General features: G+C 50.4%; 1 pseudogene; it reads right to left on the minus strand.

Annotated features, from left to right (window-relative positions):
- Positions 1-213: 213 nt before the first annotated feature.
- LOC111765290 (U6 spliceosomal RNA) lies at positions 214-287 on the minus strand (annotated as a pseudogene).
- Between the last annotated feature and the right edge of the window lie 13245 nt (positions 288-13532).

A 13532-nucleotide genomic window follows, 5' to 3' on the forward strand; every position in this document is an offset into this window, starting at 1 on the left:
ACCTCTTTCCCCATCGGAAGTCCCCAGGATCAAATCCCGGTGAACCCTAGAGGAGAGAGATGAGAAGAGAAGACAAAAAGAGGAAGAGATGCAGAAGAAGAAAGAAAAAGAATACTGGAACCTGAACCTGGCACCTCCCATGTAGTAGGCAGGCGCCCAATGCGTGAACCACATCCGCTTCCCAGATGATGTATCTTTTTTTTTCTCCAACTTAAAAATATGGAATGCTTCATGAATTTGCGTGTTATCCTTGTGCAGGGGCCATGCTAATCTTCTCTGTAAGGTGATGTATCCTTGACGTTAACGGCTCCCAAAGGAGGATTCCCCACTTTCCTGCTAGGAACAGAGGCAGACGTTTTGGAGTGAACCAGTTCAGAGAGGCTGTGCTGTAGCAAGTCATCCTATGAGTCCAGCCAAGAGCCCCATCCCCAAGTTCATTTGTTTTTAAGATTTATTTGTTTGTTTGTTTGTTTATAACCCCTTCCCCCAATGGTTGTCTGGTCTGTCTGCTCATTGTCTGCAGGAGGCACCGGGAATCAAACCGGGGACCCACCAGGGAGGTGGGTGCCCAATGGCCTGACCACACCGGCTCTCCCCAAGTTTTTTAAATATCCACTTCCCTGGTTCTGGTTCTTGTTTCTTGTGGTTAGACTCTGACTGATACGTGCTCGGAATGCTCATTCCCCGTATGTGGAACCCATTTCATCATTCGTGAAACCCTCATCCCCAGGCTGTGTGTGGCCATTTGCTCAGTGTCCCCTCCCAAAGCAGTCTGGAAGCATCTCTTTAATGGCAACGGCCCCCGCTCATTGAGCTCTAACTAATCATTCTACACTGGACTAAGTCTTTTCCAGGCATTATTTCCTTGAATTCTTACAACAGTACAGCAAGATAGGAATTTTTAAAAATGTCTCCCTTCCCTTCCCCTCCCCCATTGTCTGCTCTCTGTGTCCACTCACTGTGTGTTCTTCTGCATCCACTCGTATTCTCATTGGGCAGCTCTGCGGACCAATCCTGGGACCTTCCGGAGTGGGAGAGAGGCGATTACTCTCTTGTGCCACCTCAGCTCCTTGTTGCGCTACGTCTCTTATTTTCTCCCGTGTCTCTTGTTGTGTCACCTTGTTGCGTCATCTGTCTGCGTCAGCTGGCATTCCCACACGGGGTGGCGCTCCTGCACAGGGCGGCACTCCCGTGTGAGCCGGCACCCGCTTGGGCCAGCTTGCCATGCAGCCCAGTTTACCCTCACCTGGAGGCCTTGGGCATTGAACCCTGGACCTCCTATATGGTAGACGGGAGCCCGACTGCTTGAGCCACATCCGTTTCCCAGATAGGAATTATTATCCACAATGTAAGAGCAAAAATTCTGAGGCTCAGAGAAGTTAAGTCACTTGACAAAGGTCACCCAGCTATAAACGGCAGACACAGACTTCAAACCCACTTCCACCTAACTCAAGGCCAATCTGTTGCTTTCTGCAGCATTATGTTGAGGTTGTTACTGTATATCATTCCCTCCCCATCAAGTCAGGAGCTTCTCAAGGTGGGAACTTGCTCTGGTTCATTTCTGCGGTCCAGTACCTGGACTCAGAAAATATCAGATACCATCATCCCACACGGCATTGGATTGCCTCTGAGCTGCCTTCCTCTCTTGACCAACTCTGAACAAACTCCCTGGTTCCACTGAGGCAGAGTGAATTGGAATTTTTTTCTCCAAGTTCTTGTCAAATAAACTATGAGAGGGGGAATGCAAAAATAAATGACGACGACAACAACAACAAAAAACACAAACAAACCAAAAGCCCCGTCAAACTCTAGAACCAGTGGGGCTCAAATCTGGTCAGGCACTAGACCCTCCAGAGCATGCTTTGTGAAAATCCCTTCGTGAAGACTTGTGTAGTCAGAATCTCCAGGAGTAGGACTCAGGCATCGAATGATTGCTTTAATGTTTCATTTAATAAATCACAAAAGAGGATACAGTGCTATGGACCATGACTGGTGGTAATAGTCTGATGATATTATCTCATAATCTGTAACAAATGTTCCACCAGGGTGTAGAGTTGTATGGGAAATCTACACATCTGTAGGATTGTTTTGCAAGTCCACAATATCTGTAACAAAAGTAATTAAAAAAAAAAAAGTACGGGTTGGGGGAAAAATACACCAAATGTAAGATAAGGGATAAGGTAGTCATATTTTGACAATGCTCTTGCATCGTTTGTAACAAATGTTTCACACCAATGCAAAGAGTTGGTAGAGAGGCGATGGATGAGACCCCTGTGTGATTTTTTTTTTTAAGTTTTTAGTTTTTAAAAATTTTATTATTTATTTCTCTCCCCTCCCTCCCCGACCCCCAGTTGTCTGTTCTCTGTGTCTATTTGCTGCATCTTGTTTCTTTGTCCGCTTCTCTTGTCAGCGGCACGGGAATCTGTGTTTCTCTTTGTTGCGTCATCTTGCTGTGTCAGCTCTCCGTGTGTGTGGCGCCATTCCTGGGCAGGCTGCACTTTCTTTCGCGCTGGGCGACTCTCTTTACGGGGCGCAGTCCTTGCGCATGGGGCTCCCCTACGCGGGGGGCACCCCTGCGTGGCAGGGCACTCCTCGCATGCATCAGCACTGCGCATGGGCCAGCTGCACACGGGTCAAGGAGGCTGGGGGTTTGAACCGTGGACCTCCCATGTGGTAGACGTACGCCCTAACCACTAAGCCAAATCCATTTCCCTGTGTGATGTTATGTATGTTTATTTTGTAAGTTTGCAATCTTTACTCTACATTTATTATGTGTGTTCATGTATGAATGATAAACTTCAATTAAAAAAAAAAGAGGATACAGTACATAGTTTCCTCTCCTTCCTTATCCTAAGCCACTAGTTCCCTTCTTGGGGACAACCACTTTCTCTCTGCATCCCTTTTCTCACAACTGGTAGCATATTATACATCATTTTCTGGACTTGCTTTTTAAAAGCTCGACAATATATCTGGGACATTGGCCCATATCAACACAAAAAAAGCCTTCTTGGTTTTTCTGTTTTTGGCTCTTATAAAGGGTATTTATTTGGGGTAAAAAGCTTACAGTCCCAAAAGCATGGAAATTCCAACTCAAGCTACCGTAATAGGTACTTTCTCACCAAAGCCAGCTGCTACGTGTTGAAGCAAGGCGCTGGGTGACCTCGGCAAGCGTTCAGCCTTCTCCTCGGGGCTTCCTCTCTCCCAGCTGTAGGCTGGCATAGCCTTGTTTCTTTCCGGGCCTTCTTTATCAGTCTAGGCAGTCTGTTCTCTTCCCAAGGTCACCTGCAAACTATCAGGCAAATGGCTCATCTCTCCCTGGGGCCCCAGAATTTTTGAAAAATGACAGAACTTTCTCTTCCTGTGTCTTGTTATTTTTTATGACTGTGTAATATTTCATTGTGTGGGTGTATTTCCAATTTTATTTAATCAGTCACTCTTCATGGGCACTTGGATTAATGCCAATCTTTGGTTGTTACATCAATGCTGCAGTGAATTACTTGGCATGTGCTATTTCCTACATGTGTAAGTACACAGAGGAGCTAAATCACCAAAAGTGGAAGTGTTGAGTCACAGTGTATGTGCATTATAGTTCTAACAGATGGTGCAAATTTCCCTCCAGAAAGTGCGTGCCAATAAGCTTCAGCAACAATGTGTGAAAGTGTCTCTCCAATCCTTGCCAACTTTACAGATCAAACCCATCTAATGGGTGAAAATTGGTATTTTTTTAGTTTAAAAATTTATTATTAGATCGATGTTACAAGCTACTCAGTTAACACATTAACTACAATAACAATAAATCTGCTTTAGTCAGCAGTTATTCTCCCCCCTTACTTTTGTTCATTTTAATATACTTTCGTTTTGCAGTTCTTTTATGTTGGAGGGCTTTGGCGTCTTTTCATTTGTCAATAGTCATTCGTATTTCTTTTTCAGGGAACTGCCTGTTTCTGTCATGTGCCTACTTTTTTAAAAAAGATTTTATTTATTTATTTCTCCTCCCTCCCTCCATTGTCTGCTCTCTGTGTCCATTTGCCGTGTGTTCTTCTGTGTCTGCTTGTCTTCTCATTAGGTGGCTCTGGGAACTGATCCTGGCACCTTCCAGAGTGGGAGAGAGGCGATCACTCTCTAGCGCCACCTCGGCTCTCTGTTCTGCTGCATCTCTTATTGTCTCTCCCTGTGTCTCTTCTTGTTGCGTCATCTTGCTGTGCCAGCTCTCTGCTGAGTCAGCACTCCTGCACAGGGCAGTACTCTGCTCAGGGATCAGTCCTCATGGTCCAGCTCGCCCTCACCAGGAGGCCCTGGGCATCGAACCCTGGACTTCCTATATGGCAGATGGGAGCCCAATTGCTTGAACCACATCTGCTTCCCTCATGTGCCTACTTTTGAGGGGATAAAACGAGTCCTTTTTCTTATTGATTTGTAGTAGCTCTTTATATATTAGGGAAATGAACCCTTTGTGACAGGAATTGAAAATCACACCCCCCAAATTTGTTAACTGTCTTTCAACCCTGCTAAACACTGATATCAGCCATGCATAAAACTTGTTTTTAAAATGTAGTCAAATTTATCATTTTTTAGAGCATCCAAACCAACAAAGCAAGTGGGCCCCTTTCCATCAGGAGTGATTCTCATGAGCACCCACTGTTGAAAACCACCGGTGTAGACACGTCATCTCATTTACTCCCTCCACCTCCCTGGGAAGATGTTCAGCCTGCAACCGAGTTACCCCAGGAGCAGAGCTCAGTGCAAGCGGTTCAACTGGGAGATGATCCTAGAAAACTAACGGGAAGGAGAGAAGTGAGACCGAGAATGAAAAGAACCAAGACAGCATCTGTCTTAGTTTCCCCAGCTTCTGGATCAAATACGGTGCAATGGGTTGGCTTGAACAATGGGGAATTTACTGGCTCACAGTGTTGAGACTAGAAGCAACCAACAAGGCAATGCTTTCTCCCCAAAGACGGTGGCTCCCTGGGGCTGGCTGCCGGCCACCCCTCATCCCTGGCTTTTCCAAGACGTGGACGCGAACAGAGCACGTCTTCTCCTTTCTCCTCTGGGTTCCCTTGATTTCCGGTTTCTTCCCATGGCTTTCTCTCTGTCTGGATTTCATTCTGCTCATAAAGGACTCCAGCCATCCAAGTGAAAGCGCAGCCTGCTCCAGTTGGGTCACACCTGAACGCAAGTAACTTCCTCAGGAGGTCCTGTTGACATTGGGTCCTGCAGCAGTTGGATAGCATGGATGAATTCCAAAAAGAAATATTGGATTATGTTTGTCATCTGGTCTGTACCTGGGCACGATTGAGTTATCATTAGTGGGTGGAGACTCATAGATACAAGGCATGGCAAAGGGCAGAGTGGGAGCTTTGGATGCAGGGATTTGTGATGTTAAGAGTTTGATGCTGAAGACCTGGGGAGTCAGCACACAGAGGAAAGAGAAGCCAGCCCCAGAAAGAGAGGAACCTTGAACCCAGAGAGAAGCAAGCCCCAGGAACATAGGAACCCAGAAAGCCTGAACCCTCGCAGACGTCGGCAGCCATCTTGCTCCAAACAGTCTTTGGGGAGGGAAGTAACTTATGCTTTATGGCCTGGTATCTGTAAGCTCCTACCCCAAATAAATACCCTTTATGAAAGTCAACCGATTTCTGGTATTTTGCATCGGCACCCCTTTGGCTGATACAGGTCCCCATCCACCAAGCCCAAGGACATGCCCAAACTGGGGGGCACAGTTCAGTCCAGCACAGGGTCCACGGCTGAGCAGGTGGCCGCAAGGGGACCCCTGGGAGACAGTGTAGGACACACACCTGCCCGCCCCAGGTGTCGGTGGCGTTTATCCTCCATGTCCTCGTGCCATGCGTGGGGACAGGGACGTCAGCTCCTCACGTCTCGGGCCTGTCTGCTTGTGAGCTGAGGACGGGGTGTGCCCGGAAAGAGGCAGGGGCCAGGGGGCTGTGCACAGAGCGCCACCCTGCGTTGACCCTGTGTTTTCAGATGAGGAGCGGAGAGGTTGAGACTCGACCGAGGTCCCGGGGAGGGCGTGTCGCAGAGCTGGGACTGACACCTGGTCAGATCAGGACCCAGAGCACTGAAGGCAGTGGGGGGCTTTTCAGGCTGGGGGTCCAGGGGGGTGCAGGCCCGCCGGCCGAGGACACCTCCAGCCCTCCCCAGCGCCCCCCCACCCCCCCGCCTCCTCTGGGTGACCACGGCCAGCGCCCTCGGGGCCCGGGCCTCCAGGCTCCACCCAGGGAGGAGCACAGCCTCCCTCCCCGCAGTGGGGGAAGGTCCTGAGGGGCTGGGGCTCGGGCCCTGATTTCAGGGTCCCACGGGCCGCCCCTCAGGGTCCACCGCTCAGCCCTGCTCTCTCCTCCCGGGCGCTTCTTGCTGTCCAGCAGCTGCCAGCACTAGAACTGCCTCCCCTCCAGACACGCCTGCCCACGCTCACACGGCTGCCCCGCACTCACTCACCTGCCCCACGCTCACACGCCCGCGCCCACACGCTCACACGCCTGCCCCACACCCACACGCCTGCCCACGCTCACACTCGCCTGCCCCACGCTCACTCACCTGCCACACGCTCACACGCCTGCCCCCACACGCTCACACGCCTGCCCCACACCCACACGCCTGCCCACTCGCTCACACGCCTACTTTCACATGCTCATATGCCTGCCCCACACTCACATGCCTGCCCTACACGCTCACATGCCTGCTTTTGCACACTCACACTCCTGCCCCACACTCACACGCCTGCTTTCACACGCTCACACGCCTGCTTTCACACGCTCACACGCCTGCTTTCACACACTCACACGCCTGCTTTCACACGCTCACACACCTGCTTTCACATGCTCACACGCCTGCCCGCACGCTCACACGCCTGCTTTCACACGCTCACACACCTGCTTTCACATGCTCACATGCCTGCTTTCACACGCTCACACGTCTGCCCACACGCTCACACGCCTGCTTTCACACGCTCACATGCCTGCCCCACGCTCACACGTCTGCCCCACACTCACACACCTGCTTTCACATGCTCACATGCCTGCTTTCACATGCTCACACACCTGCCCACACACTCACACGCCTACTTTCACATGCTCACACTCCTACCCCACGCTCACATGCCTGCCCCACACTCACACGCCTGCTTTCACATGCTCACAGGCCTGCCCCACACTCACATGCCTGCCCCACACACTCACACGCCTGCTTTCACACGCTCACACGCCTGCCCCACACGCTCACACGCCTGCTTTCACACGCTCACACACCTGCCCCACACTCACACGCCTGCTTTCACATGCTCACAGGCCTGTCCCACACTCACACGCCTGCCCACGCTCACACGGCTGCCCTGCACTCACACACCTGCCCCCACACGCTCACACACGTGCCCCACACCTCACATGCCTGCTTTCGTGCGCTCACACACACATGCTATCAAACACCCACAGTCACACACACTTACATGCATGCTTTCACATGCTCACGGCCACACACACTCATGCATGCTTTCACACACTCATGCTTTCACACACTTGCAGTCACACACTTACGCTTCCGCACACACTCACACACTCACATGCGTGTTTTCACACACAGTCACACTCACGTGTATGCTTTTACTCATGCAGTCACACTCGTGCTTCCACACACTCACAGTCACACGCACTCCCTGAATGGCCCAGCTGTGGGAACCGGCTCAGACCTGCCCTCAAGCGAACCGACACCCACACACAGCACCCGCCCCAGTCACCCGGGGGCAACACGCCCCACGCACAGTGCAGGCTCGATGGCCATGGAAAGAGCAGAGGGTAGAAGAAGAGTCCGTGATCAGCCGGCTTCAGATCCCCAGGAACACGCCCTCGTGGCTACAGTGAGCAAACGCACACATCCATGAGCCCCGGCTCTGCTTACATCCACACACAAAACGCACAGTCCAGGCACGCCGCTCACACGCAGGCTCCCCAGGAGAGACGCGGGGCTCGCCCAGTCACGCACCCACAACCCCATACCGAAACACGCAGGACAAGTTGACGATTCACACACACAGACTGGTAATACAAGACTTGGCCCAGTGGTCTAGTGGTTAGGGCGTCCGCCTACCACATGGGAGATCTGCGGTTCAAACCCCGGGCCTCCTTGACCCGTGTGGAGCTGGCCCATGCGCAGTGCTGATGCGCGCAAGGAGTGCCCTGCCACGCAGGGGTGTCCCCCGTGTAGGGGAGCCCCACGCGCAAGGAGTGCGCCCCGTAAGGAGAGCCGCCCAGCGCGAAAGAAAGTGCAGCTTGCCCAGGAATGGTGTCTCCCACACGGAGAGCTGATGCAGCAAGATGACGCAACAAAGAGAAACACAGATTCCTGTGCCCGCTGACAACAACACAAGCGGACAAAGATGCAGCAAATACACACAGAGAACAGACAACGGGGGTGGGGGGGAGGAAGGGGAGAGAAAGAAATAAATAAAATAAAAAATCTTTAAAAAAAAAAAGACTTGTAATACAGAAACATAGTTCATAGAGTAACATACCCACAAACGTACAACGCACAAAACAGGCAGCAGTTCACACACACACGTGGAAGCACAGGTGTGCGGGGAACCTGCCACGGACACACGGTTCAGACTCGCACGCCCGCGCAGCATGGGCAGAGCGCGTACCCACCAGCGGACCGCAGAGGCGCAGACGCCCTCTGATGTGCGAGCCTCGGGCCAGGGCAGCGTGGGAAAGCGGGGCGAGGTGGACCAGATGACTCAGGGGCCCCCCTGGGGGAAGAGGAGGCGGGAAGGGGGCGGGCGGGCCGGCCCGAGGCCAGCACATGTGGTTCCCATTATGGCCCTGGGAATTGAGGGAATGAGCTGGCAGGACAAGGAGACCCAGCCGCGCTCCCCAGCCCCGCCGCGCCCGGAAGGAGCAAGACCCGAAACTGAGGTTATGGGGCCGGAGCTTGAGTCAGAAGCAAGCGGCTCCCACCGCAGAGGGGTCCACCCCAACCCAGGTCGGGCCCGGGACTCGTTTCAGTTCCCACGACAGCCCTGGGAAGGGTTTTACAGAGAAGGAAAAGTGAGGCGCAGAGAGGGTAAGCCACATGCCTGGGGTCACACAGCTGGTAAGGGGCAGCGCTGGGATTCAAACCCAGGGCTCTGCGCTGTCCCTGCCCCGAGGTGGATGCAAGGACCCTTTAGTTCAAGACACAAGTAGAGAAGTGAACTGTTTGCTCCAGATTCCCACCTGGACTGGATTTGTGGCCCATCCTGATGAGCTTTTCATGGACAGATAGGTGGGATTTTCTGAGCGTGTTTTGGGGTAGCCGATCTAGCCAAATGTTTTAGTTTGCCAAAGGTGGCCCATGCAAAAATTACTAGGAATGGGTTAGCTCTTCTAATGGAGATTTATTAGGGTAAAAACGTGCAGTTCTGGGGCTGTGAAAACGTCTACAACAAGGCTTCATCAGAGAGGCTGTTGCATCGAAGGCTGGCTCCTGGCAGACCTGCCATCCTGCCACGTGGCAAAGCAACGGCTCCACCTCTGGGTCTCTGCCTCCTTCTCCGGGCCACGTTCTCCTCAGTCTGCCGGTGACCAAGTCCACGGCATGGCTTGTCCCCTTGGTGTTGGGCTGTTCCAGGGGCCGGGCCCCTCGGGGTTTCTCTCTCTCAGCTGTCGCCGACCTTGGAGTCCTCTTTCACATGGCAGGGTAAAAAGCAGTGGCTCACTTTCTCAGCATGTTTCCGCCTTCAGTTCTCAGTTTATATAAAACCCCAGCAAGGGAGTGGAGACCCAGCTTGCCCTACGGACGCAGTCCAAGCAAAGGACCCCCCCGCCCAGGGCAATGGATTCGTTCTAAGAATCGTCTGGGATTCACAATCGAATTTCATGCTGTCACACCTGGGGAGTCAGGGTCAGAGAAGGACACTTGAGCTGACACCTGAAGCTGGGCAGACAAAGAGGGCAGGGCACAGGGGACCAGAAGAGCCACGCAACAGGCTGGAGCCTGCAAGGAGGTGCTGGGGGCCAGGGGGCCTGGTGAGAAGTGAGCCAGGGCCACCAGGTGGAAGGACTTGACCTTTATCTTGGGGCCAACAGGGTGTCTCTGAAGAGCTGAAAGAGGAAAGAAACATGGTGATGTTTGGGTGACCCAATATCTAGGACAGTTGGGGACGTGCCTGCCCTGTGACCCAGAATTTCCATTCTGAGGTTATAGACCGTCTAGTGACACTTAACTGTGTGCCCAAGGAGACACATGCTGGGATGTTTGAAAAGGAACAAACAATACAAGCGAGACAGCCTGTATTAGTCAGCCCAAGGGCTGCTGATGCAAAATACTAGAAACTGGTTGGTTTTTATAAAGGGTATTTATTTGGGGTAGGAGCTTACAGATCCCAGCCCATAAAGTATAAGTTACTTCCCTCACCGAAGTCTATTTGAAGCAGGATGGCTGCGGATGCCTGCGAGGGCTCAGGCTTCCTGGGTTCCTCTGAGCTCAGCTCCTCTGTTTCCTCCACAAGGTCAGCTGTAGACTGTGAGGCTGTCTAGGCTTTGCCTCTCTCCACAAGGGCAGCTGGAGACTATCAGGGGGACGGCTCTGTCTGTCTCCCTGGGGTTTCTGCCGTGTCTAAAGAAGCTGTCTCTATTCCTCTGTGTTCTTCTGGCTCAGGGTTCCTCTCTTCCTGGGGCTGGCTTCTCTTTCCTCTGGGAGCTCACTTCTTGGGGCTCCAGCTTAAGGCTGCAGCATCAAACACAAACATCAAAACTCCAGCATCAGAAACCCCCAACTCTGTCCTTTGCCATGCCTTTTATCTGTGAGTCCCCACCCCTTGGTGGGACCCCCTAATCACGTGGCCCAATCAAAGCCCTAATCGTAACTCAATCACGCCCAGGTACAGACCAGATCATAAACATAATCCAATATCTATTTTTGGAATTCATAACCACATCAAACTGCGACACAGCCCCTGGAGGTTAAGTCACAGGCTGCAATTTAAAAAGCTGGACTAACACCTGAATCTACACAGAGAGCAAGCAAAACCTCCCTTGAGCTACCAGTGCAAGTTGCAAAGGGACAGACCCGAGATTGTACTAGTTAGAAATAGATGAAAAACCTGCACAGTCACGTTGTGTGTCATCCATGGATACAACCCCAGATGTGAGAAAAGTGGAGAAATAGTCTTAGAACAGGAATCACCACCCTCACCTTCTCCTGGGAGGGAAAGAAAAGGACATATGCAGAACTGTATGAGTTTGGATCTATTTATAGCAACTGTATCAATTTGCAGCAAATGTATCCATTGGGCATCAATTGTATATGGTAACACTTTATTTCTGAGTAGTGGATACATGAGCATTTGTTATAAAGTTCTCTGTGTGTGTGTTTTAATAGTAACAATACTTTTAGGGCACTTGCCACATGGTATACTTGTTTTATCTCTTTTCATTAATTTAACCCTCACACAGCCTGATGCCTACAGGTGCTATAATTCACCCTACTTTATAGTTGCAGGGACTGAGGTTGAGAGGGGGGAAATAAAAACACCTGTAATAGTAGAGGGGGTGGGATTTGGAGCAGGGTGAGGCTCTAACCACTAGACCACACTGCCACCTCCATACCACTCCCATATTTCATTCATCGGTTTGTATAAAACTAAAACTGTATCCAAGAAGAGGTTATCTCTTAGACGGGGCCTGGGAAGGGCATGAGAAACTTCCGAGGATGCTGGAAGCAGGCTACATCTTGTTTGGGGTGGCAGGTACATGCGTCAAAACTCATCCAGGGGAACACTTACGATGGATGCATTTTATAATACATGATCCTGGACTGGGTCCAATAATGGAGGAGAAAAAGGCTCAAAAGAACATTACCGAGACATAAGAAAAATTGGCATATGGGCTACAAACTTTCTACCAATGTTAAAGTCCTTGGACTTGATAACTGTACTTAAGGTGGTTACATAAATCAATCTCTTTGTTTTTAGAAAATGTACATGGAAGCATGTTTCCAAAGAGTGTGATGTGTACAACCTATTCTCAAATGTTTAGAGGAGAGAGAGAGGATAGAGATGGATGGATAGATGATATAGATAGATAGATAGATAGATAGATAGATAGATAGATAGATAGATAGATAGATAGATAGATAGATGATAGTTAAAATAGCAGTTTGAGATTTCATGGATCCAAAAAGAAAAAAATTATGTTTGTAAACTAATCTATTCCCCAGGGTGTGATGTCCTTTAATTGCATCAAATAAAGCCGAGATGTCTTTGATTAGATTACCTGTTTAGATTCGACTTCGTCAGAGGGCATGACTCAGGTTGGGTCCTCACCCCTTAGCCAGGTCTTATATAAATGGGAATTCACATAAAATATGGACTAGAGTGGATTTAGCAGTATTCTACTGTAGAATTACTGTGACTCGAGCAGTGGAAGAAATTGTATCATTGATGTGGAGACAATGGCCACAGTAGTTGCTGAGGGCGGGGAGAGGGAAGAAGAGATGTGATGTGGGGGCATTTTCGGGACTTGGAGTTGTCCTCAACGATATTGCAGGAACAGATGCTGGACATTCTATATCCTGCCATAACCCACTGAATGGACTGGGGGAGAGTGTCAACTACAACGTAAACTATTATCCATGCGGTGCAGCAGTGCTCCAAAATGCGTTCACCAAATGCAATGAATGTGCCACGATGATGAAAGAGGTTGTCATTGTGGGAGTAGTGGGGGGTGACGGGAGTGGGGCATATGGGAACCTCTTACATTTTTTAGCATAACATTTTGTGTGATCTATGTATCTTTTAAAAATAAAATAAATAAATAAATAAAAGAGAAGACGCACAGGAAGAGAGAGCTCTGTAATTTTTTAATCCTGTCATGTGACAGAAAGGAGAAGGCTCAGACAGATGAACCATTTTGCCTGAGAGCTTACAGCTGACCCCGGGAAGAGAGCCGAGACTGACATAGGAGGCCCGGAAAGAACAAGCCCTACGCCAGGAGAGAGAGGACTTCGATGAAGCACGGAGCCTCAAGAGGCTGGGCCCGTGGGGCCTCAAGAGGACGAGGAAGGCAGAGACCAGCCAGAGCTCAGCAACCACCTTGGTTCAACACACGGCAACTGACTTTGGCCAGTTGAGCTGGGCTTTTTACAGCCTTGTAACTCTAAGTTTTTACCCCAAATAAACACCCTTTATAAAAGTCAACAGATTTCTGGTACTTCGTATTAGCAGCCCTTTGGCAGAATGATACAGATAGGTAGATGACAGACGATAGATAGAGATGAATGTAGATAGAGATGGATGGATGGATGGATGGATGGATGGATGGATGGATGGATGGATGGACGGACGGAAGGATGAAGGATGGATGAATGTACGTATGGATGGAAGGAAAGATGGATGGATGGATGGAAGGATGGATGGATGAAAGGGTGGATGGATGGATGGATGGAAGGATGGATGGATAGATGGGAGGAAAGAAGGATGGGTGGATGGATGGATGGAAAGATGGAAGGATGGATAGATGGATGGAAGGAAGGAAGGATGGATG

The sequence above is a fragment of the Dasypus novemcinctus genome, chromosome 30 (genome assembly GCF_030445035.2).
Source record: "Dasypus novemcinctus isolate mDasNov1 chromosome 30, mDasNov1.1.hap2, whole genome shotgun sequence".
NCBI classification, from domain to species: domain Eukaryota; kingdom Metazoa; phylum Chordata; class Mammalia; order Cingulata; family Dasypodidae; genus Dasypus; species Dasypus novemcinctus.